A 23,596-nucleotide genomic window follows, 5' to 3' on the forward strand; every position below is an offset into this window, starting at 1 on the left:
CTAAGGCTGTCTGCAGACTGGCATCATTTAGGCTCCTCGTATAACTGGAGTGTTACGGGTTGGGGTTCCGTCGCTCAGTGCGATGCCGATCGCTTCCTCTCACGGTGCCGCTTGCCTGCTTATCACTACACGGTCATCCTGTTGCGGGTACTGTTGTTCTGAGGTGGTCATTCCCAGTTTCCATGACTTTGGTCACTCTACAGGTATCCAGTGCGCTGTCTCCTTGCCAGGTTGTCTCAGATCACAGTTTACCAGAACATGGAACCTAGGTATGTGTAACACATCAGCAGGTTGCTATTTCTTTGTCATTACGTCTGCAGGTACTGGGTCAAAGACTGCTTGTTTTCAGTTATAATCTCATGTGTTACTTGTTACCTGGTGATCTGCTGCTGTTCCTGACATACCGCTCATGGATACCAGCTTATCCCTTGTTACATACCAGGTCCTAGGGTTTCGGCTCACAGGTTACCATGAGGTGGTCAGCGTGCCGGTATATTAGGAGGCCAAAATCTACAATTTTGGTATAGTGACTGGGTGTGGCGTAATTGGTGGCAGTACCTCCCCCGCAGCTGCAGGGGCTCCTGAATAATGCAAGGTAGGGATCTTTATGTTGCGGCCCCCCAAGGCCACCTTCTATGTCCGGGCAAAAATGCAGTAGTACCCCGAGCAGCATGATTACGTTCTTCCTGAACATGTCCTGAAATAGAAAATAAGGAAATGTTCCTCAGGGTAAATCCTTATCCCTGGGTTTAGTTGTGGTTATTTATTGTGTCAGGCTTGCTATTTATTTGTTTAACCAGACGTTCCGGTAGCCATCTGGCGGATTTCATTTCTTTACAGTAAATGCACACTGATCCCCGGCCCCAGATAAGTACTGTGTCTGGGCCATGCCAGGAATTAGTTAGTGGATCTTTCCACAAAACCGAAGCGAATTGCTTTTCAGTTTCGGTTTGCCAAAAGCGAGTGGCTGCAGACCGGCCACTGGCATCTAAATTTAAAAAATTGAGTATAAAGAGGGCACGGGAGAGGATGTTTCTTGGTGACCCCTCGTGGGATACCATTCCCCCTTTTTTATTTTATTTAAAGTAATTTTAAGAGTCTGATTTGCCCTTTCTACTATTCCTTGCCCTTGTGGATTATAAGGGATACCTGTAATGTGTTGGATGTTGAGACGTTTGCAAAAGTGAGAGAAATTAGAGCTAGCATATCCCGGCCTATTATTTGTTTTTATTTGTTGAGGACATCCTAATACTGTAAATGCGGCTAGCATATGGCTAATGACATGTTTGGTGGCTTTGCCCGTTTGAAGGGAGGCAAAGATGAATCCACTGAAGGTATCTATAGTGACATGTATGTACTTAAGATTGCCAAAGTCAGAAAAATGGGTAACATCTATTTGTCATAGGGCGTTAGGAATTAGTCGTGTAGGATTTACTCGTAGATGAGGGGTTGGTAAATAAATAGCACATGATGGGCAATTCTTTACTATTTGCCTAGTCTGTTCTTTTGTGATGTGATGCATAAGGCGTAATGTTTTTGCATTAAGGTGATGTAGTTGCTGGCTATTTTGTGCAGCAGCGAATTTGTCCCGAATGCTGTTATTGGCCACAAATAATCGAGAGACCTCGGGAGTTCGGGTGGCTAAATCAGCTTTTTGGTTTCCTTCAGCTAGAGGACCCGGTAATCCGGAATGAGCACGTAAGTGTCCAATGTAAAATGAATGTAACCTTTGAATGATTAATCTTTGTAATTGTCTAAACAGTTCTCCAGCATTGGAGGTGCTCTTTATTTGGCCAGCCATCTCTAGTAAGGGTACAGAATGTGCAATGTAAGCACTATCAGTATATATGTTAAGCGGACGGTCGGGGAAAGCAGAAAAAACCGCCAGCACTGCTTGCAGCTGTGTTATTTGAGCAGAGGTGCTTTTGGTCATAAATGATACCTTTTTATCTAGATATGTATAAGCTGCTTTGCCAGTGGACGATCCATCAGTGAATACTAACTAGGCATTTGCTATCGGCTGTGATGCCATGCGTAGGGGAAAAACAAACTCATGCCTGTTAGCGAACTCAATGAGTTTGTCTGGAGGACAATGATTATCTTACGTCCCCTTAAAGGAAGCTAGGGAAATGGGCTAAAAATCAGTAGTTTGTATGAGCCAATTAATTTGATCAAGGGTATAGGGTTGGATGATTATGTCTGGCTCCTTGCCAAAATAGCATTTACCCTGATCACGGCCTTTTATAATGAGCTCAGCTACAGATCGATAATATGGTTCAATGACCTTTTTTGGCGTGGCCGGTAGATGGATCCACATAAGAGGTGGTGTTTGCCAAAATACGGCAGTAGGGGAGAGTGTTGTTCTACATATGATAAATTTTAGAGGTTTGTCATAATTTATAAAAGTAGTAGTCTGGGAATGAATGGCATGCTCAACCTTGTGTATGATGTAGGATTAGCGTCCCCGTGAAGGATATCATATAGTGGCTTAAGTTCCCCTTTGCTAATTTTCAAATAGGGCATTAACCAATTAATGTCTCCTAGAAGTTTTTGGAAGTCATTCAGTGTCTTAAGTTTATCTAATCTTAATTCTAGTTTTTGTGAAGATACTTGGGACCCTCTCAGTTGAAAGCCTAGATAATTATACGGGTCCGTAAGTTGTACCTTGTCAGGAGCCATTGTTCTGTAAAGCAACGCGCATTTCATCATAGTATTTTAAAACTTGTATTCCTGCCTTGCCTGCAATTAATATATCATCCATATAATGTATTATATACATGTCAGGCCAGCGGTCTCTTATAGATTGTAGAGCTGTGGCTACAAAAGATTGACACAAAGTAGGACTATTTGCCATCCCTTGGGGCAGGACACGCCACTGAAATCTTTTCACGGGCGCCCTAAAATTTGTTTCTGGCAGGCTGAACGCAAAGCGCTTTAGATCTTCCGGATGTAAGGGAATGGTGAAAAAACAGTCTTTTAAATCTATGACTATTTTGAAATAGCCTAATGGTATGGCGACGGGTGAAGGGAGCCCTGGCTGTAGGGCTCCCATGAGTACCATAGTCCGATTCACTGCTTTCAGATCTTGTAGTAACCGCCATTTGCCTGACTTCTTTTTGATAACAAAAATAGGGGTGTTCCATGGTGAGTTACTGGGGACATTTACGGCCAGCCTCGAGTTGCTCCTGTACCAACTGTTGTGCGGCTGACAATTTTTCACTAGTAAGAGGCCATTGATCGACCCATACCGGTTCATCAGAGAGCCAAGTAATTTTCTCAGCATGGACCACAGGAGTGTCAATGGCCCCTAAGAAAAATGGCCTAAACCTGCTCTGTCATCTTTTGGAGGAGTGTTTATAGGTGCCGTTATACCTGTGTTATTCTTTCCTAGTCCCCGACCTGGTATGTATCCTGCTTTTAACATTTGGGCAGTGATAGTGTTGTTGGGACTCCCCATTATTAGCCCCATTTGAGATAGGAGGTCCCTTCCCCAAAGATTTATAGGTAGACCGGCTATAACATATGGTTGAATGGTCCCTTGGTTTCCCTCCTGATCTTTACAAGTTAACAATTTAGAGCTTCTCTCAGGGTTCTGACTTTGTCCTATTCCCCTTAAATGCGTTATGGTGGTATCTAAGGGCCAGGCTTCAGGCCAATCTTCTCTTTCTATAATTGTAACATCTGTACCAGTGTCTATTAGGCCAGAGAACTCCTTGGCGTCCAGCCATAGTAGCATAGAGGGTTTTTGTGCTGAAATAATTTTAGCCCAGAAAACGTCAGAGGATCCAAATCCTCGATCGCCTCTGTACTGCGAGACGGCAGTATTAGCAGTAGAGAGTAAAGGCAGGAGCAGTAATCGTGCAAATCTTTGGCCTTAAGCAACGGTGTTAATATGTTTAGGGGAGGAAACCATGACCTTGATTTCTCCGGCAAAATCATTATCTATGACTCCTGGGAGGACCTGCAGACCATTCATGGTGGAACTACTGCGGCCTATTATTAAACCAAAGGTATTTTCGGGAAGAGGGACGAATATTCCCGTGGGAAGAGCCTGAACTCCCATTTCTGGGGTTAATACCGTATGGGTGGAGGAACTGAGGTCCAATCCTGCGCTTCCTGCTGTGGCTCTGAGGAGGCCCGAAACGGATTGCTGGTTGGTGGAACAAAGCTTAGTGCCCCATAGATTTGTTTGGGTTTGCGGGCCTGGGCCTGGCCCCTCTTCCCGTTTCCCTGCATAGGTGGCAGTCTGTTGCCTTGGGCATCCGTTTTAGATTTACATCCCTTTGCCCAATGATTTCCCCTTTTGCATCTAGGACATAACCCCGGAGCTGGAGCTTTACTATTTGATTCTTTTTTCCCTTTGGAATTTCTTGCAAAATGACCAGTTTCTCCACAATTAAAACATTTGTTCTTCCCTTGTTGAGCTAGAAATTGTTTTACAGTAAAACCCTGCATCGCTGCAGCCACGGCGAGGCCTTGTTGGTAGGTCACTCCGATGTCAGAGCACAAGCGTATATATCCGCTTAAATCAGTTTTCTTTTTGTATGGCCTAATAGCTGCCCGGCAGGCAGCATTCGCATTTTCGAAAGCTAATTGTTTAACAATGTCTGTGCCAGCGTCGGTGCTACCAAAAATCCTACCAGCTGCAGTAACGAGTCTATGGACAAAATCTGCAAAAGGCTCATCTGGTCCTTGTTTAATGTTGGTGAGAGAGGAGCTCATATCACCCTTAGCGGGGAGCTTCCTCCATGCTCTTTTACCTGCTGCTTGAATTTGAGCAAAAAGTCCTGGATCATATTGCATTTGATTGTCACTAATTGCATAGTTGCCTTCTCCAATTAACATATCAAAATTCCACCCATTATTTGCCTGTATATTGCGCCTAGCAGTATCCTTACAGATTTCTACATATTCTGATTTCCAGAGGAGATAGTCTCCTCCAGCTAGGGTCGCTCGAGCCAAAGTTTGCCAATCACTTGGAGTGAGCCGCTGATCTGTGATCGAATCTAAGATGGCCATAGTGTAAGGAGCCGTGGCTCCGTATTGAGCTACTGCTGTTTTCAATTCTTTTATGACTTTGAAATCAAATCCAGTGTGGTGTCGCCAGGCCTGTCCCTGGGCGTCTACTGTTTCTGATACCGGAAATGCTTCCATTTCTTCTAAGCCTAGTATTGGGGTATTTTGGGGTATTTTGGGGGCTGCTCCTCTGACTGGGGGCCTCTGGCTCGGAGGGCCCTCCAGAGAAGGCTCAATTTCTTTTTTCTGCTTTCCTATTTTTAGCCCCTCTAATTGTCTTATTAATTCCTGATGTTCCTTCTCTAATTTTATTTGTTCTTTTAAATGTTCAATTTTGTCCCTCAGTTCTTTTCGAGGATCAAGGACAGGGTACGCAGAGGGGGGAGCAGAGGGTGAGGTATAGGGCAGTGGCCTTGTTTTCAGAGGTGGCCGTTCAGGGTTATGGTATTTGGCTGCCTCTTCTGCCAAGCGATCCCAATTAACCTGTCCCTCGTCAGAATGATTTGCAGTATATTCTGATAGGTCTGGATATGACTTCTTTTTTGATTTCACTGACACTTGTTTATGTGCCGCAGCTCCTCCTTCTGTAATCTGAAACTCTGACGGCTTAAAATTCGGACCGTCCTGTTTTTCTTTCGGTTTAAGTACTTCGTCCTCACCGTCATTTTCAAGAGATATTAAATTATCCTCCTCTCTGCTGTCATTTCCCTTATTTTTTCTACTCTCCTCCTTATGATCTGCCTTTAAGATATTTTGACCTTTTTCTACTACATCAGTTACTAAAGGATCACTATGCCTTTGAGATAGGAGTTCATCTATTAGATTCCAATAACAGAAGGCAGTTACAGGAACCTTCTCTGGACGAAACGTATCATAAAAGTCTTTTAAGGCATCTCCTACTCTTTTCCACCATCGCGGATTAATGTTCCCCTCGGCGGGGAACCAGGGACATAAGTCTTTGATGTAATCAAAATATTTCAACAATTGTTTTACTTTAACCTTAACTCCTCATGCCTTGAGAGCCTGTCCTAGCTGTTCAACAAAGAGCTCATGTCGGCTCATTTCTTGACCCATGATCGCCGTTCACTTACCGAGGTGAGGTCACCGCGGCAGGTTCCCACGTAGCCTTTTCCTCTTTTCTACTTGGCCGGCTCCTTGAACGGCGTCCTTCACTGAGTCCCCCGTTCTCGGGCCCCACGTTGGGCGCCAGTTGACCCGTCCCACAGGTCGAGCAACGAGGACCCTAGAGGGGGAGTGAGGATAAAGAAGGGACAAGAGAGACAAGGAGAGGACATAAGACAGTGCTCTGATCAAGTCTCCTTTATTCTTAGTCAAAACAGTATTATGGTTCAGGAGAAGAGGAATTTGTCATTCAGTGGGAACGCGGCTGCAACTTGGGCGTTATCTGGTAGATATGAGTTAAACTGCAGGACAACAATCCCAGGAACAGAAAGAGGGTCGTTGCCCTAGTAAGGAGTAAACAACTATTATGGGATGGTGAGGCCTTGCCAAGCAGAACTTTAGGATGCCAGTTAGTAAGACTTTAGCTGAGGAACTTTTTAGTTCCCCACACTCCGTTACCCTGCTAATCTCCATGTCACCCCACTCTCAGACCCCATAGGTTTCCACATAGACTTGCATGGGTTGCAGGATTTTTTCCTTCCTAAGCTGTTATGATGTCTGTAAAGGATCTGCTTCTTCTGTGTCTGCCAGTCCTTGGAATGACAATCAGCGCCTCTTAGAGGAGATGTACGATTTGGACACCGGTCGCTGTGTGGTTCCGGTTCCCTGAGTGTAGTGTGCTGAGCTTCTCCTGGGGTTCCCTGTCTTGCAAGTGTTTCTCCTGTGCCTCGGTCAGTTGGAAATGAGGGCTACGCAGTGTCTGTTTCGGCTGCAGATTCTCTCTCAGGTGCCTTTGGTACATGGCTGTCTATTGAAATTCCCCTTACAGCCTCTTGTCTGTGTGTCTTGGTCTTTTGAATACTGTGGTATGCACACTTGCACTTCTTCACGTGGATCTACTACGTCTTGCCCTCACTTGCGGCTAAGAGGGCTTTCCCACTGCAGACTCCCTGTTTCTGGACCGTCCTTTGCCATGAAACCTTGTTTGAAGACACTGTGCTGCCTAGGCCTTGCTGCTGCATGGGAAGGACCCCCTGTCCCTTGTGTTTCTCGTGTCATGGCGTTTTGGGAGTGTGTGACTCTGCCTTCCGTTACCATTCACTGGTTGGCTCTGGTTTCAGTAGGACTGATCTGCACGTCGCTTCACTCTCGGTCGTGATGTCTTCTCTTCCTGGACTTATGGAGAGGTGGGAAGGCTGGGAAAAGTGATAGGTGACAGGCACAAAATGGCCGTCTCTGCTGTGTTCCAAAAAGGCAAAAAATGGGCTACCGTGGGTGTTTGTGCTCTCACGAAGACCCGAACCCAGGTCTTTAGGGTTCCTGCAAAAGCAGTTCTTCCACTCGGCTACCGTTGCCTCAGCTGAGAACCCAGCTGAGACACATACTCTTCAGTGCTTCCCGAGCAGCCCCATTAAGCGCTAACACCTCTGACAGCGTCTCGGTGGTGCCTTTCTGTGGACATTCTTGGGAATCGCATCACAACAAAAGTTGCGATTTACACTCGTTTGTTGCGGTCCTGTCTGTTCCATTCCCTGCGGAGAGGTCTGTGAGGATGGCTGATGCCTCTTTCTCATCCCCGTTAAAAGGACATTTTGAAGAAGAAGTAGCGGCGGGAGCAGAAGAAAACTATGAAGGTTAAAATGACCACAAACTCCCAGCTACCAAGAACTGAATCTCAAGGATAGAAAGAAAGTCCAACTGGGCAAACCAAAACGGGGATAGAATCATAGGTATGGGGAATCACTGAAAGGGTTGCCGGCTGTGGGGAGGAAGGGGGAAGAAGGCGGAAAGGGAGCAGGGAGGAAGAGGCTGAACTGGTTGTTACAAAACAGACAGGGGGAAGTGAAGGGTCACCTAGGAAAGAGGGAAGCCAAAGAACTGACAGGCAAGACCCGTGGACATGAGCGGAGTGGGGCGGGGGTGGGATTGTTGAAGGGAAGAGGGGTACCGGGCGGAGGGAAGGGAAGGGAAAAACAATTTTGACTGCTGTAACGACATAACCAGCCACGTTTAAAAGAAAAAAAAAAGAAAGAAAACAGAGGAAAACTAGAAAAGAAGAGGAGGAAAAGGATAAGTGAGATCCGTCTGTCGTCGTCCCGCGAATGGTTGTCCTGTTTGACGGTAGGTCCCTGGGCCGGCCGCCCCGATTGTTCTAGGCCCTCCGGGGAGCCCGCGGCGGCCGCCACCGCCCGGCCGCCACCACCGCCCGGCCGCCGCCGCCGCCTGCCGAGAGGCCGAGATTTCCCTTCCGAGTCTCCCTTCTGCTGCCGCGGTGGCATCGTGTTGGCCAGGAGCTCCGAGGAGGACGTGGGATGCCGGGGTGAGATCGGTCCTGCGGGCGGGCGGCGGGGCACCGTGGCCGGCACGCCATCGGGATCCGTCCCGCTGCCGTGGCGGGAGGTTGTCGGACTCCAGCTGGCGGCCGCTTTGATAACGTTTCTTCCCTCCGGAGCCACGGTGGAGGAAAATGCGGCCGCGGTATCCGCGGTTCACTTCGGGAGGGCCGGCGCCTCCGGCGAAATCATGCCGTTGGCGGCTGGGCGTTGCCGCGCGGCCCACGGGCTGGAGATTGGACCTGCAGGACTATTGAGGGCGTAGCAGGCGGCGCCGTGTGAGGCCGCCGGCACGGGTCGACCAGCACTCGCCGGCGCTGCCCGGCTCCTCGCCCCCCCCTCCCCGCCCTCCGGGGGTGGAGGAGGGGCGCCGAGCGACCGGACCGTTGCCGGCCGGCCGCCGCGGGGGAACGGGAGAGGTTGGTGGCGCGCCGACCGCTCCGGAGGTGGCAACCGACTCGGGTGGCGTGGCGTGGGGCGGCCTGCCGGGGCCCCGTGGGCCCGGCCGCATTCGCTCCTGGGGCCGGCCCGCGGGCCGGCGGCGGCTCAGAGGCGTTTTTCTTCTAAGTCCCGATCCGATCCGGAAACGTGAGGGGGGCCGTGGCCGTGGTCTTCCGTGCCCCCGGGCGCATTCCCGCGTGGGTCCCGGTCAGCGGGCGCGACTTCCCCGCCGAGGTTTCCGAGTTCCCGCTCGGGAGGGCGGTGACCGGCAAGGGCCGTGGGCCGAGGCCCGCGGAGGCCGTGGTTGGCCGGGACGCGTGCACGCGTGGGTCTCGGGCATCGGACTCGGTTTCTGCCCACCCGGAAGTTTTCTCCCGAGTTCCCGCTACCGAGTCGGGGAGCGCGGTGAGCCGTGTCCTGCGTGTGGGCGTGGGTCGGGGGTCCCGGTCCCAGCAGGCATCCCGGTGGTATGATTTTCCAAGTCCCGATTTGGAAGCGCGTTTGTAGCGGCGCGGGCGGCCCTCTCCTCATGCTCACGCGTGTCCGCGGTCCCGTCACACGGGACTCGGTCCCTGCGGGTAGGTGGGGGAGGGGTTGACCAGATGGCCCCGGCATCGTTTTCTGACCCCCCCCCGCCCCCTTCTCTGGGGGTGATGGGGCGATACCCGGTGGCCTGTGGCCGCGCTTCCGTTCCGGGGCGTCCCGCTACCCGTGGCTGGGTCCCCGCTACCGGGAGCCGTTATTGTTCTGCCCCGAGGCGGCAGATTGTGCCACGAGATTAGTGTCGACACGCTGGCCGTCAGCGGGTCTACTGGGGCTCCTCGGCTGCGATTCTGAGCCCGGCTCTCGTTCCCGGTGCGGGGGAAGAGTCCAACGACTGACGCCCGAGCGGCCGTGCTCTCCGCCCGCTGCCCTCCCGGGCGCGGCGGTCCTTTCTCTTTCTTGCCTTGCCAGATCGATGTGGTGACGTCGCGCTCTCCCGGGCCGGCCCTAAGCCGCGCCGGACGAGGGACGGACATTCATGGCGAATGGGATCGCTCTTCTCGCTCCGCGTGCGGGCTCCTCTCCTCTCCTCCCCGTCCCGTGGCGGTGTGTGGAAGGGAAGGGGTGCGGAACCCGGCCTGACCTTCGGGGATCCTGCCTTCTCGCCTCGTGGCGCTGGCGGGCCCCGTGGTCGCCTTGACGCGGTGGACCCTCTCCACCTTGCCCCCGTGGCTGTGTCTCGCGAGCGTTCCCTCCCCGCGGTGGGGGGGGAGCCGCTGCGCTGAAACGCGCACGCGCCTTGCCCGGCCCTGTGTGGTGCCCCTGGAGCGCTCCGGGTTGTCCCTCAGGTGCCCGAGGCCGAGCCGGTGCTGTCGTTTTCCTGGTCCCGTCTGGAATCCCCCCGCCGGGATGCCCCCGCTGTAGCGGTGCGCCCGGGGAGTCGAGTCTGTGGTGGTCCATGGAAGGGGAGAATGCGGGCCCTCCCCCTTCCCACGCTGCTTTTTTACCCTGCCTACCGCGACCCGCGCCTCCCCCCGCCGAGTTGGGGGAGGGTCCCGCCGGGCCGGGCTGGTGTTCTGGCGCGGGGTCGCCCATGTGTGGTTTCTGCGCGTGCGGCTCTCCCGTGGCACTGGTGGGGCAGGGGGGCGGGCGGGCGGCCGCCCGCCCCCGGGCGTGCCCGGTTTCCCCGCCTCCGCTGCGATCCGCTCCTGAGTCGTGGCCGGCGTCGCGCCGCGCGGGGCACGGTTGGGAGCCGGTGTGCGTGCCTGAAGGTTGGGGCGTCCCCCTTGGGCTGCCGAGCCCCCCCGGGTCCGGTCCGGGTGGGGGTTTGACCGTTGTGTGTCCGGAGGAGACGTGGATGAACCACCCTCCCCACCGCGGCGCGTGTCGCGTGTGGTTCCCCGGGGGCAGGGGCCGGGCTTACGCGTTTGGGAGGAGGAGAGCTGCCGTGGTGTGTCTGTGTGCGCGCTCCGTAGGGCAGGCCGGCGTCGCGGGCGCCGTGGGGTCGCCCTGGCGGGCTGGTGTGGCGGTGGGATACCCGTGTCGTTTTCCTGGCGGCCCGTCCATGACTGAGGCCCCTACCGCCCCCACCTTGGAGGCCGCCTCCTCCCCCGCGCCCTTCTTCCCCGCCGGGTGCTGGTTGTCGCTGTCGCTCACTCACCTCCGCCTCCACCTGGTTGATTCTGCCAGTAGCATATGCTTGTCTCAGAGATTAAGCCATGCGTGTGTCAGTACGCACGGCCGTTACAGTGAAACTGCGAATGGCTCATTAAATCAGTGATGGTTCCTGTGGTCGCTCGCTCGTCTCCTACGTGGAGAACTTTGGCCATTCTCGAGTGAATAAATGCCGACGGGCGCTGGCCCCTCCAATGGGCGGGGAGAGGCGTCCTCCGTCCGCCTGGCTTCCCGCCTCGGCGTTGTCGCTCTCGCTCGCTCACCTCCGCCTCCACCTGGTTGATCCTGGCAGTAGCATATGCTTGTCTCAGAGATTAAGCCATGCGTGTGTCAGTACACACGGCCGATACAGTGAAACTGCGAATGGCTCATTAAATCAGTGATGGTTCCTGTGGTCGCTCGCTCGTCTCCTACGTGGAGAACTTTGGCCATTCTCGAGCGAATACATGCCGACGGGCGCTGGCCCCTGCAATGGGCGGGGAGAGGCGTCCTCCGTCTGCCTGGCTTCCCGCCTCGGCGATGTCGCTCTCGCTCGCTCACCTCCGCCGCTACCTGGTTGATCCTGCCAGTAGCACATGCTTGTCTCAGAGATTAAGCCATGCGTGTGTCAGTACACACGGCCGATACAGTGAAACTGCGAATGGCTCATTAAATCAGTGATGGTTCCTGTGGTCGGTCGCTCATCTCCTACGTGGATAACTGTGGCCATTCTCGGGCTAATACATGCCGACGGGCGTTGACACCCCAGGGGGCGGCTGAGGCGTCCGCCGTCCGCCTGGCTTCCCGCCTCGGCGCTGTCGCTCTCGCTCGCTCACCTCCGCCACTATCTGGTTGATCCTGCCAGTAGCATATGCTTGTCCCACAGATTAAGCCATGCGTGTGTCAGTACGCACGGCCGGTACAGTGAAACTGCGAATGGCTCATTAAATCAGTCATGGGTCCTCTGGTCGCTCGCTCGTCTCCTGCGTGGAGAACTTTGGCCATTCTCGAGCGAATACATGCCGACGGGCGCTGGCCCCTGCAATGGGCGGGGAGAGGCGTCCTCCGTCTGCCTGGCTTCCCGCCTCGGCGATGTCGCTCTCGCTCGCTCACCTCCGCCGCTACCTGGTTGATCCTGCCAGTAGCACATGCTTGTCTCAGAGATTAAGCCATGCGTGTGTCGGTACGCACGGCCGTTACAGTGAAACTGCGAATGGCTCATTAAATCAGTGATGGTTCTTGTGGTCGCTCGCTCGTCTCCTACGTGGAGAACTGTGGCCATTCTCGAGCGAATACATGCCGACGGGCTCTTGCCCCTCCAGTGGGCGGGGAGAGGCGTCCTCCGTCCGCCTGGCTTCCCGCCTCGGCGCTGTTGCTCTCACTCGCTCACCTCCGCCACTATCTGGTTGATCCTGCCAGTAGCATATGCTTGTCCCACAGATTAAGGCCTGCGTGTGTCAGTACGCACGGCCGGTACAGTGAAACTGCGAATGGCTCATTAAATCAGTCATGGGTCCTCTGGTCGCTCGCTCGTCTCCTGCGTGGAGAACTTTGGCCATTCTCGAGCGAATACATGCCGACGGGCGCTGGCCCCTGCAATGGGCGGGGAGAGGCGTCCTCCGTCTGCCTGGCTTCCCGCCTCGGCGATGTCGCTCTCGCTCGCTCACCTCCGCCGCTACCTGGTTGATCCTGCCAGTAGCACATGCTTGTCTCAGAGATTAAGCCATGCGTGTGTCGGTACGCACAGCCGTTACAGTGAAACTGCGAATGGCTCATTAAATCAGTGATGGTTCTTGTGGTCGCTCGCTCGTCTCCTACGTGGAGAACTGTGGCCATTCTCGAGCGAATACATGCCAACGGGCTCTTGCCCCTCCAGTGGGCGGGGAGAGGCGTCCTCCGTCCGCCTGGCTTCCCGCCTCGGCGCTGTTGTTCTCGCTCGCTCACCTCCGCCAAGATCTGGTTGATCCTGCCAGTAGCATATGCTTGTCCCACAGATTAAGCCATGCGTGTGTCCGTACACACGGCCGGTACAGTGAAACTGCGAATGGCTCATTAAATCAGTCATGGCTCCTCTGGTCGCTCGCTCATCTCCTGCGTGGAGAACTTTGGCCATTCTCGAGTGAATACATGCCGACAGGCGCTGGCCCCTCCAATGGGCGGGGAGAGGCGTCCTCTGTCTGCCTGGCTTCCCGCCTCAGTGCTGTCGCTCTCGCTCGCTCACCTCCGCCACTATCTGGTTGATCCTGCCAGTAGCATATGCTTGTCTCAGAGATTAAGCCATGCGTGTGTCAGTACGCACGGCCGTTACAGTGAAACTGCGAATGGCTCATTAAATCAGTGATGGTTCCTGTGGTTGCTCGCTCGTCTCCTACGTGGAGAACTTTGGCCATTCTCGAGCGAATACATGCCGACGGGCGCTGGCCCCTGCAATGGGCGGGGAGAGGCGTCCTCCGTCTGCCTGGCTTCCCGCCTCGGCGATGTCGCTCTCGCTCGCTCACCTCCGCCTCTACCTGGTTGATCCTGCCAGTAGCACATGCTTGTCTCAGAGATTAAGCCATGCGTGTGTCGGTACGCACGGCCGGTACAGTGAAACTGCGAATGGCTCATTAAATCAGTCATGGCTCCTCTGGTCGCACGCTCGTCTCCTACGTGGAGAACTTTGGCCATTCTCGAGCGAATACATGCCGACGGGCGCTGGCCCCTGCAATGGGCGGGGAGAGGCGTCCTCCGTCTGCCTGGCTTCCCGCCTCGGCGATGTCGCTCTCGCTCGCTCACCTCCGCCTCTACCTGGTTGATCCTGCCAGTAGCACATGCTTGTCTCAGAGATTAAGCCATGCGTGTGTCGGTACGCACGGCCGTTACAGTGAAACTGCGAATGGCTCATTAAATCAGTGATGGTTCTTGTGGTCGCTCGCTCGTCTCCTACGTGGAGAACTGTGGCCATTCTCGAGCGAATACATGCCGACGGGCGCTTGCCCCTCCAGTGGGCGGGGAGAGGCGTCCTCCGTTCGCCTGGCTTCCCGCCTCGGCGCTGTCGCTCTCGCTCGCTCATGTCCGCCGCTACCTGGTTGATCCTGCCAGTAGCGTGTTCTTGTCCCAGAGATTAAGCCATGCGTGTGTCAGTATGCACGGCCGGTACAGTGAAATTGCGAATGGCTCATTAAATCAGTTATTTTTCCTGTGGTCGCTCGCTCGTCTCCTACGTGGAGAACTGTGGCCATTCTCGAGCTAATACATGCCGACGGGCGCTGATCCCCCTCGCAGGGGGGATGTGTGTATTTATCAGACCAATACCAACCCGGTCAGCCTCCCCTTGGCCGCCACCCCCTCCCCGCGGGGGTGGGGGCCCGGGGAGCTAGGGCGCCGGCAGCTGTGGTGACTCTAGATAACGTCGGGCCGATCGCACGCCCTCCGTGGCGCGGACGACGCATTCAAACGTCTGCCCTATCAACTTTTGGTGGTAGTCGCCGTGTCTACCATGGTGAGCACGGGTGACGCGGAATTACGGTTCGATTACGCAGAGGGAGCCTGAGAAACGGCTACCACATCCAAGGAAGGCAGCAAGCACGCAAATTACCCACTCCCGACCCGGGGAGGTAGTGACGAAAAATAAGAATACAGGACTGTTTCGAGGCCCTGTAATGAAATGAGTTCACTTTAAATCCTTTAACGAGGATTCATTGGAGGGCAAGTCTGGTGCCAGCAGCCCCGGTAATTCCAGGTACAAATTGCGTATATTAAAGTTGCTGGAGTTAAAAAGCTCATAGTTGGATTTTGGGAGCGGGCGGGCGGTCCGCCGCGAGGCGAGCCACCGCCCATCGCCTCTCGGCTCTCCCTCGATGCTCTTAGCTGAGTGGCTCTTGGGGCCCGAAGCGTTTACTTTGAAAAAGTTAGAGTGTTCAAAGCAGGCCCGAGCCGCCTGGATACCGCAGCTAGGAATAATGGAATAGGACCGCGGTTCTATTTTGTTGGTTTTCGGAACTGAGGCCATGATTAAGAGGGACGGCCGGGGGCATTCGTATTGCGCCGCTAGAGGTGAAATTCTTGGACCGGCGCAAGACGGACCAGAGCGAAAGCATTTGCCAAGAATGTTTTCATTAATCCAGAACGAAAGTCGGAGGTTCGAAGACGGTCAGATACCGTCGTATTTACGACCAGAAACGATGCCAACCGCCGATGCGGCGGCGTGATTCCCATGACCTGCCGGGGAGTTTCCGGGAAACCAAAGTCTTTGGGTTCCGGGGGGAGTATGGTTGCAAAGCTGAAACTTAAAGGAGTTGACGGCAGGGCATCACCAGGAGTGGAGCCTGCGGCTTAATTTGAGTCAACACGGGAAACCTCACCCGGCCCGGACACAGACAGGATCGAGAGATCGATAGCTCTTTCTCGATTCCGTGGGTGGTGGTGCATGCCCGTTCTAAGTTCGTGGAGCGATCTGTCCGGTTAATTCCGATAACGAACGAGACTCTGGCGTGCTAATAAGTTATGCGACCCCGAGCGGTCGGCGTCCCCCAACTTCTTGGAGGGACAAGTGGCATTCAGCCACCGGAGATTGAGCAATAACAGGTCTGTGACGCCCTTAGATGTGTGGGGCTGCACGCTCGCTACACTGACTGGCTCAGCATGTGCCTACCCTCCGCCAGCAGGCGCGGGTAACCCGTTGAAGCCCATTCGTGATGGGGATCGGGGATTGCAATTATTCCCCACGGAGGAGGAGTTGTGAGTAAGTGCGTGTCATAAGCTTGAGTTGATTAAGTCCCTGGCCTTTGTGCACAGCGCCCGTCGCTACTACCGATCGGATGGTTTAGTGAGGCTCTCGGACCGGCCCCGCTGAGGTTGACCCACGGCCTTGGCGGAGCGGTGAGAAGAGTGCCGAACTTGACTGTCTAGAGGAAGTAAAAGTCGTTACAAGGTTTCCGTAGGTGGAGCTGCGGAAGGATCATGGACGTGGAAAGCGAGACAGAGAGCGGAGGAGTCAGTTGCTCCCTCTCGTGGGCTTTGTTCCCCGCGTGGACGTGGGTTTTTGGCCATGTGCGTGTGCGGGCCGGCCGCCGTTGGCGGCCCGCGAGAGTCTCGGAGAGAGAGCGAGCAGAAGGGGAGTGTAGGCGCAGGGGAGGAGAACGGGGTGCTCAGGGAGGGCCGTGCGTGCCTCAGGGCGTCCCGGCCGGTTGCACCCCCGTTGCCCGCCCGCCTGTGTGTCCGCCCGTCCCGCCGCGTCTCGTCCAACCTCGACCCGCCGCTCCCGGCGCTACAGTGGGCGTGCGGCTCCCGTTCCGTGTTTCGGGTCTCCCGGCGTCATCGCCCCCCCGCCGGCTGTGCCGGCCCCTCCCCTTCCCCCGACCGTGCCTCCCTGCTCACAATCCCGCTTCCCACCGCAGCCCCTCGCCTGCCAGCGCGGCAATAGGGGCCTGGGCTGCGCGGGTTTGCGGGGAGGCGCGGAGGGGTGTGGGTGCGGCGTTCGGTGGTTGGGGGGTTGTGGGGGATGTCCGGGTAGGCCCGGGATGCGTGAGGCGGGGAAAGGTGGCGACGTCATCGCGGTTGGGCGGCGGTTGTGTCGCCCGCTCCGTGGGTGTGTGGGGCGTGCCGCATCCGTTCTCCCCGGCACGGCAACCCCCGCCGCTCGCTCTCCTCCACCCTTTCCAGGTACCTAGCGCGTTCCGGCGCGGAGGTTTAAAGACCCCTGGGGGTGTCGCGTGCCCGTCTCTGTTCGGGGGCGTTTCGTCCCGTTCGGGGGCGGGGCGAGCCGTCGGGTGAGGGGGCTGGGGGGATACGTTGCTGGCGTACCTCTCCCCTGCCCCGGTTGCCTTTTACTCACCCTTGCGCGGACTCCGCCTACCTGGGCCCACCATGCGCACTCGGTGACGATGGGGGCTCGTTAGGGAAGGCGGGAACCCCCCGGGCGCCTGTGGGGCCGTTATGGGGGACGCCCGGCCGCGTGGTCCCGGGTTTGTCGCTCCGGATGGACCCCTGTGGTGAGACGCACTTGACGTGTCTGAGTGTGTTGTAGTCTTCCGTCGCTGGGCGGCCCAAGGGATGCTCTCCTCCCCGTTGGCAGGAGGGGCAGTGCCGCGTTCGGATCCGTAGGTGAAGCTGCGGAAGGATCATGGACGTGGAAAGCGAGACAGAGAGCGGAGGAGTCAGTTCCTCCCTCTCGTGGGCTTTGTTCCCTGCGCGGACGTGGGTTTTTTGGCCATGTGTGTGTGTGCGGGCCGGCCGCCGTTGGCAGCCCGCGAGAGTCTCGGAGAGAGAGCGAGCAGAAGGGGAGTGTAGGCGCAGGGGAGGAGAACAGGGTGCTCGGGGAGGGCCGTGCGTGCCTCAGGGCGTCCCGGCCGGTTGCACCCCCGTTGCCCGCCCGCCTGTGTCCATTCGTCCCGGCGCGTCTCGTCCAACCGCGACCCGCCGCTCGCGGCGCCACCGTGGGCGTGAGGCGCCCGCTCCGTGTTTCGGGTATCCCGGCGTCATCGCCCCCTTGCCGGCTGCGCCGGCCCCTCCCCTTCCCCCGACCGTGCCTCCCTGCTCGCCATCCCGCTTCCCACCGCAGCCCCTCGCCTGCCAGCGCGGCGATAGGGGCCTGGGCTGCGCGGGTTTGCGGGGAGGCGCGGAGGGGTGTGGGTGCGGCGTTCGGTGGTTGTGGGGTTGTGGGGGATGTCCGGGTAGGCCCGGGATGCGTGAGGCGGGGAAAGGTGGCGACGTCATCGCGGTTGGGCTGCGGTTGTGTCGCCCGCTCCGTGGCTGTGTGGGGCGTGCCGCGTTCGTTCTCCCCGGCACGGCAACCCCCGCCGCTCGCTCTCCTCCACCCTTTCCAGGTACCTAGCGCGTTCCGGCGCGGAGGTTTAAAGACCCCTGGGGGTGTCGCGTGCCCGTCTCTGTTCGGGGGCGTTTCGTCCCGTTCGGGGGCGGGGCGAGCCGTCGGGTGAGGGGGCTGGGGGGATACGTTGCTGGCGTACCTCTCCCCTGCCCCGGTTGCCTTTTACTCACCCTTGCGTGGACTCCGCCTACCTGGGCCCACCATGCGCACTCGGTGGCGATGGGGGCTCGTTGGGGAAGGCGGGAACCCCCCGGGCGCCTGTGGGGCCGTTATGGGGGACGCCCGGCCGCGTGGTCCCGGGTTTGTCGCTCCGGATGGACCCGTGCGGTGAGACGCACGTGACGTGTCTGAGTGTGTTCTAGTCTTCCGTCGCTGGGCGGCCCGAGGGATGCTCTCCTCCCCGTGGGCAGGAGGGGCAGTGCCGCGCTCGGATCCGTAGGTGAAGCTGCGGAAGGATCATGGACGTGGAAAGCGAGACAGAGAGCGGAGGAGTCAGTTGCTCCCTCTCGTGGGCTTTGTTCCCCGCGCGGACGTGGGTTTTTGGCCATGTGTGTGTGCCGGCCGGCCGCCATAGGCGGCCCGCGAGAGTCTCGGAGAGAGAGCGAGCAGAAGGGGAGTGTAGGCGGAGGGGAGGCGAACGGGGTGCTCGGGGAGGGCTGTGCGTGCCTCAGGGCGTCCCGGCCGGTTGCACCGCCGTCGCCCACCCGTCTGTGTGTCCGCCCGTCCCGGCGCGTCTCGTCCAACCCCGACCCGCCGCCACCGTGGGCGTGCGGCGCTCGCTCCGTGTTTCGGGTCTCTCGGCGTCATCGCCCCCCCCCGCCGGCTGCGCCGGACCCTCCCCTTCCCCCGACCGTGCCTCCCTGCTCGCCATCCCGCTTCCCACCGCAGCTCCTCGCCTGCCAGCGCGGCGATAGGGGCCTGGGCTGCGCGGGTTTGCGGGGAGACGCGGAGGGGTGTGGGTGCGGCGTTCGGTGGTTGGGGGGTTGTGGGGTATGTCCGGGTAGGCCCGGGATGCGTGAGGCGGGGAAAGGTGGCGACGTCATCGCGGTTGGGCGGCGGATCCGGTTGTCTTGCCCGCTCCGTGGGTGTGTGGGGCGTGCCGCGTCGCGCCAATACCCACCGCTCGCTCTCCTCCACCCTTTCCAGGTACCTAGCGCGTTCCGGCGCGGAGGTTTAAAGACCCCTGGGGGTGTCGCGTGCCCGTCTCTGTTCGGGGGCGGTTCGTCTCGTTCGGGGGCGTGGCGAGCCGTCGGGTGAGGGGGCTGGGGGGAAACGTTGCTGGCGTACCTCTCCCCTGACCCGGTTGCCTTTCACTCACCCTTGCGCGGACTCCGCCTACCTGGGCCCACTATGCGCACTCGGTGGCAATTGGGTTCGTTGTTGAAGGCGGGAACCCCCCGGGCGCCTGTGGGGCCATTATGGGGGACGCCCGGCCGCGTGGTTCCGGGTTTGTCGCTCCAAATGGACCCGTGTGGTGAGGTGCACGTGACGTGTCTGAGTGTGTTCTAGTCTTCCCTCGCTGGGCGGCCTGAGGGATCCTCTCCTCCTCGTGGGCAGGAGGGGCAGTGCCGCGCTAGGATCCGTAGGTGAAGCTGCGGAAGGATCCTGGATGTGGAAAGCGAGACAGGGAGCGGAGGAGTCCGTTCCTCCCTCTCGCCGGCTTTGTTCCCCGCCGTGTTTGCGGTGGGGACGTGGGGTTTTGGCCACGTGCATGTGCGGGCGGCCGCCATTGCCGGCCTGCGGTAGTCTCGGAGAGAGAGCGAGCAGAAGGGGAGTGTAGGCGGAGGTGCGGAGAACGGGGTTCTCGGGGAGGGCCGTGCGTGCCTCAGGGCGTCCCGGCCGGTTGCACCCCCGTCGCCCTCCCGCCTGTGTGTCTGCCCGTCCTGCCGCGTATCGTCCAACCTCGACCCGCCGCTCCCCGCGTCACCGTGGGTGTGCGGCGCCCGCTCCGTGTTTCGGGTCTCCCGGCGTCATCGCCCCCCGCCGGCTGCGCCGGCCCTTCCCCTTCCCCCGACCGTGCCTCCCTGCTCACCATCCCGCTTCCCACCGCAGCCCCTCGCCTGCCAGCGCGGCGATAGGGGCCTGGGCTGCGCGGGTTTGCGGGGAGGCGCGGAGGGGTGTGGGTGCGGCGTTCGGTGGTTGGGGGGTTGTGGGGTATGTCCGGGTAGGCCCAGGATGCGTGAGGTGGGGAAAGTTGGAGACGTTATCGCGGTTGGGCGGCGGATCCGGTTGTCTCGCCCGCTCTGTGGGTGTTTGTGGCGTGCCGCGTCACGCCAATACCCACCGCTCGCTCTCCTCCACCCTTTCCAGGTACCTAGCGCGTTCCGGCGCGGAGGTTTAAAGACCCCTGGGGGTGTCGCGTGCCCGTATCTGGTCGGGGGCGGTTCGTCCCGTTCGGGGGCGGGGCGAGCCGTCGGGTGAGGAGGCTGGGGGGATACGTTGCTGGCGTACCTCTCCCCTGCCCCGGTTGCCTTTTACTCACCCTTGCGCGGACTCCGCCTACCTGGGCCCACCATACGCACTCGGTGGCGATGGGGGCTCGTTGGGGAAGGCGGGAACCCCCCGGGCGCCTGTGGGGCCGTTGTGGGGTCTCCCGGCCGCGTGGTCCCGGGTTTGTCGGTCAGGATGGTCCCGTGTGGTGAGACGGACGTGACGTGTCTTAGTGTGTTCTAGTCTTCCGTCGTTGGGCGGCCCGAGGGATGCTCTCCTCCCCGTGGGCAGGAGGGGCAGTGTGCCGCGCTCGGGTCTGTAGGTGAAGCTGCGGAAGGATCATGGACGTGGAAAGCGAGACAGAGAGCGGAGGAGTCAGTTGCTCCCTCTCGTGGGCTTTGTTCCCCGCGTGGACGTGGGTTTTTGGCCATATGCGTGTGCGGGCCGGCCGCCGTCGGCGGCTCGCTAGAGTCTCGGAGAGAGAGCGAGCAGAAGGGGAGTGTAGGCGCAGGGGAGGAGAACGGGGTGCTCGGGGAGGGCCGTGCGTGCCTCAGGACGTCCCGGCCCGTTGCACCCCCGTTGCCCGCCCGCCTGTGTGTCCGCTCGTCCCGGCGCGTCTCGTCCAACCTCGACCGGTCACTCCCGGTGCCACCGTGGGCGTGTGGCGTCCGCTCCCTGTTTCCGGTATCCCTCCGTCATCGCCCCCCCCCTGCCGGCTGCGCCGGCCCCTCCCCTTCCCCCGACCGTGCCTCCTTGCTCGCCATCCCGCTTCCCACCGCAGCCCCTCGCCTGCCAGCGCGGCGATAGGGGCCTGGGCTGCGCGGGTTTGTGGGGAGGTACGGAGGGGTGTGGGTGCGGCGTTCGGTGGTTGTGGGGTTGTGGGGGATGTCCGGGTAGGCCCGGGATGCGTGAGGCGGGGAAAGGTGGCGACGTCATCGCGGTTGGGCGGCGGCTGCGGTTGTCTCGCCCGCTCCGTGGGTGTGTGAGGCTTGCCGCGTCCGTTCTCTGCGTCACGCCAACACCCACCGCTCGCTCTCCTCCACCCTTTCCAGGTACCTAGCGCGTTCCGGCGCGGAGGTTTAAAGACCCCTGGGGGTGTCGCGTGCCCATCTCTGGTCGGGGGCGGTTCGTCCCGTTCGGGGGCGGGGCGAGCCGTCGGGTGAGGAGGCTGGGGGGATACGTTGCTGGCGTACCTCTCCCCTGCCCCGGTTGCCTTTTACTCACCCTTGCGCGGACTCCGCCTACCTGGGCCCACCATGCGCTCTCTGTGGCGATGGGGGGCCTTTGGGGAAGGCGGGAACCCCCCGGGCGCCTGTGGGGCCATTATGGGGGACTCCCGGCCGCGTGGTCCCGGGTTTGTCGCTCAGGATGGTCCCGTGTGGTGAGACGGATGTGATGTCTGTGAGTGTGTTCTAATCTTCTGTCGCTGGGCGGCCCGAGGGATGCTCTCCTCCCCGTGGGCAGGAGGGGCAGTGCCGCGCTAGGATCCGTAGCTGAAGCTGCGGAAGGATCATGTAGTTGGAAAGAGAGAGAGCGGAGGAGTCAGTTCCTCCCTCTCGCCGGCTTTGTTCCGCGTCATGTTTGTGGTGCGGACGTGGGTTTTTGGCTATGTGGGTGTGCGGGCCCGGCGCCGTCGTCGGCCTGAGAGAGTGTTGGAGAGAGAGCGAGCAGAAGGAGAGTGTAGGCGCAGGGGAGGTGCACGGAGTGCTTGGGGAGGGCCGTGGGTGCCTCAGGGCGCCCCGGCCAGTTGCACCCCCGTCGCCCGCCCGCCCGTGTGTCTGCCCGTCCTGGCGCGTCTCGTCCAAACCGAAGCCGCCGCCACCGTGGGCGTGCGGCGCCCGCTCCGTGTTTCGGGTCTCCCGGAGTCATCGCCCCTCCCCCCGCTGGCTGTGCCGCCCTCTCCCCTTCCCCCGACCGTGGCTCCCTGCTCGCCATCCCGCTTCCCACCGCAGCCCCTCGCCTGCCAGCGCGGCGATAGGGGCCTGGGCTGCGCGGGTTTGCGGGGAGACGCGGAGGGGGGTGGGTGCGGCGTACGGTTGTGGGGTTGTGGGGGATGTCCGGGTAGGCCCGGGATGCGTGAGGTGGGGAAAGGGGGCGACGTTATCGCGGTTGGGCGGCGGCTGCCTCTCCTGTTCGGTGGGGGTGTGGGGCGTACCGCATCCGTTGTCCGCGGCACGGCAACCCCCACCGCTCGCTCTCCTCCACCCTTTGCAGGTACCTAGCGCGTCCCGGCGCGGAGGTTTAAAGACCCCTGGGGGTGTCGCGTGCCCGGCTGCGGTCGGGGGCGGTTCGTCTCGTTCGGGGGCGGGGCGAGCCGTCGGGTGAGGGGGCTGGGGGGAAACGTTGCTGGCGTACCTCTCCCCCGCCCAGGTTGCCTTTTACTCACCCTTGCGCGGACTCCGCCTACCCGGGCCCACCATGCGCACTCGGTGGCGATGGGGGCTTGTTAGGGAAGGCGGGAACCCCCCGGGCGCCTGTGGGGCCGTTATGGGGGACACCCGGCCGCGTGGTCCCGGGTTTGTCGTTTTGCATCGAGCCCTGGGGTGAGACGAACTGAGTGTGATGTTGTCTTGTGTCGCTGGCCGCACTGAGGGATCCTCTCCTCCCCGTGGGCAGGAGGGGTAGTGCTGTGCCAGGGCCAAAACGGTTAGGGCCAAAACGGTTAGGGCCAAAACGGTTAGGGCCAAAACGGTTAGGGCCAAAACGGTTGGGGTTAGGGTTAGGGTTAGGGTTAGGGTTAGGGTTAGGGTTAGGGTTAGGGTTAGGGTTAGGGTTAGGGTTAGGGTTAGGGTTAGGGTTAGGGTTAGGGTTAGGGTTAGGGTTAGGGTTAGGGTTAGGGTTAGGGTTAGGGTTAGGGTTAGGGTTAGGGTTAGGGTTAGGGTTAGGGTTAGGGTTAGGGTTAGGGTTAGGGTTAGGGTTAGGGTTAGGGTTAGGGTTAGGGTTAGGGTTAGGGTTAGGGTTAGGGTTAGGGTTAGGGTTAGGGTTAGGGTTAGGGTTAGGGTTAGGGTTAGGGTTAGGGTTAGGGTTAGGGTTAGGGTTAGGGTTAGGGTTAGGGTTAGGGTTAGGGTTAGGGTTAGGGTTAGGGTTAGGGTTAGGGTTAGGGTTAGGGTTAGGGTTAGGGTTAGGGTTAGGGTTAGGGTTAGGGTTAGGGTTAGGGTTAGGGTTAGGGTTAGGGTTAGGGTTAGGGTTAGGGTTAGGGTTAGGGTTAGGGTTAGGGTTAGGGTTAGGGTTAGGGTTAGGGTTAGGGTTAGGGTTAGGGTTAGGGTTAGGGTTAGGGTTAGGGTTAGGGTTAGGGTTAGGGTTAGGGTTA

At 58.8% G+C, this 23,596-nt stretch overlaps 1 pseudogene; it reads left to right on the forward strand.

Moving 5' to 3' along the window:
* Positions 1–14,109: 14,109 nt before the first annotated feature.
* On the forward strand, positions 14,110–15,993 carry LOC150014007 (18S ribosomal RNA; annotated as a pseudogene).
* The last annotated feature ends 7,603 nt before the right edge of the window (positions 15,994–23,596 follow it).

The sequence above is a fragment of the Furipterus horrens genome, unplaced genomic scaffold (genome assembly GCF_987537825.1).
Source record: "Furipterus horrens unplaced genomic scaffold, mFurHor1.1.pri manual_scaffold_4, whole genome shotgun sequence".
In the NCBI taxonomy this organism is placed as follows: Eukaryota; Metazoa; Chordata; class Mammalia; order Chiroptera; family Furipteridae; genus Furipterus; species Furipterus horrens.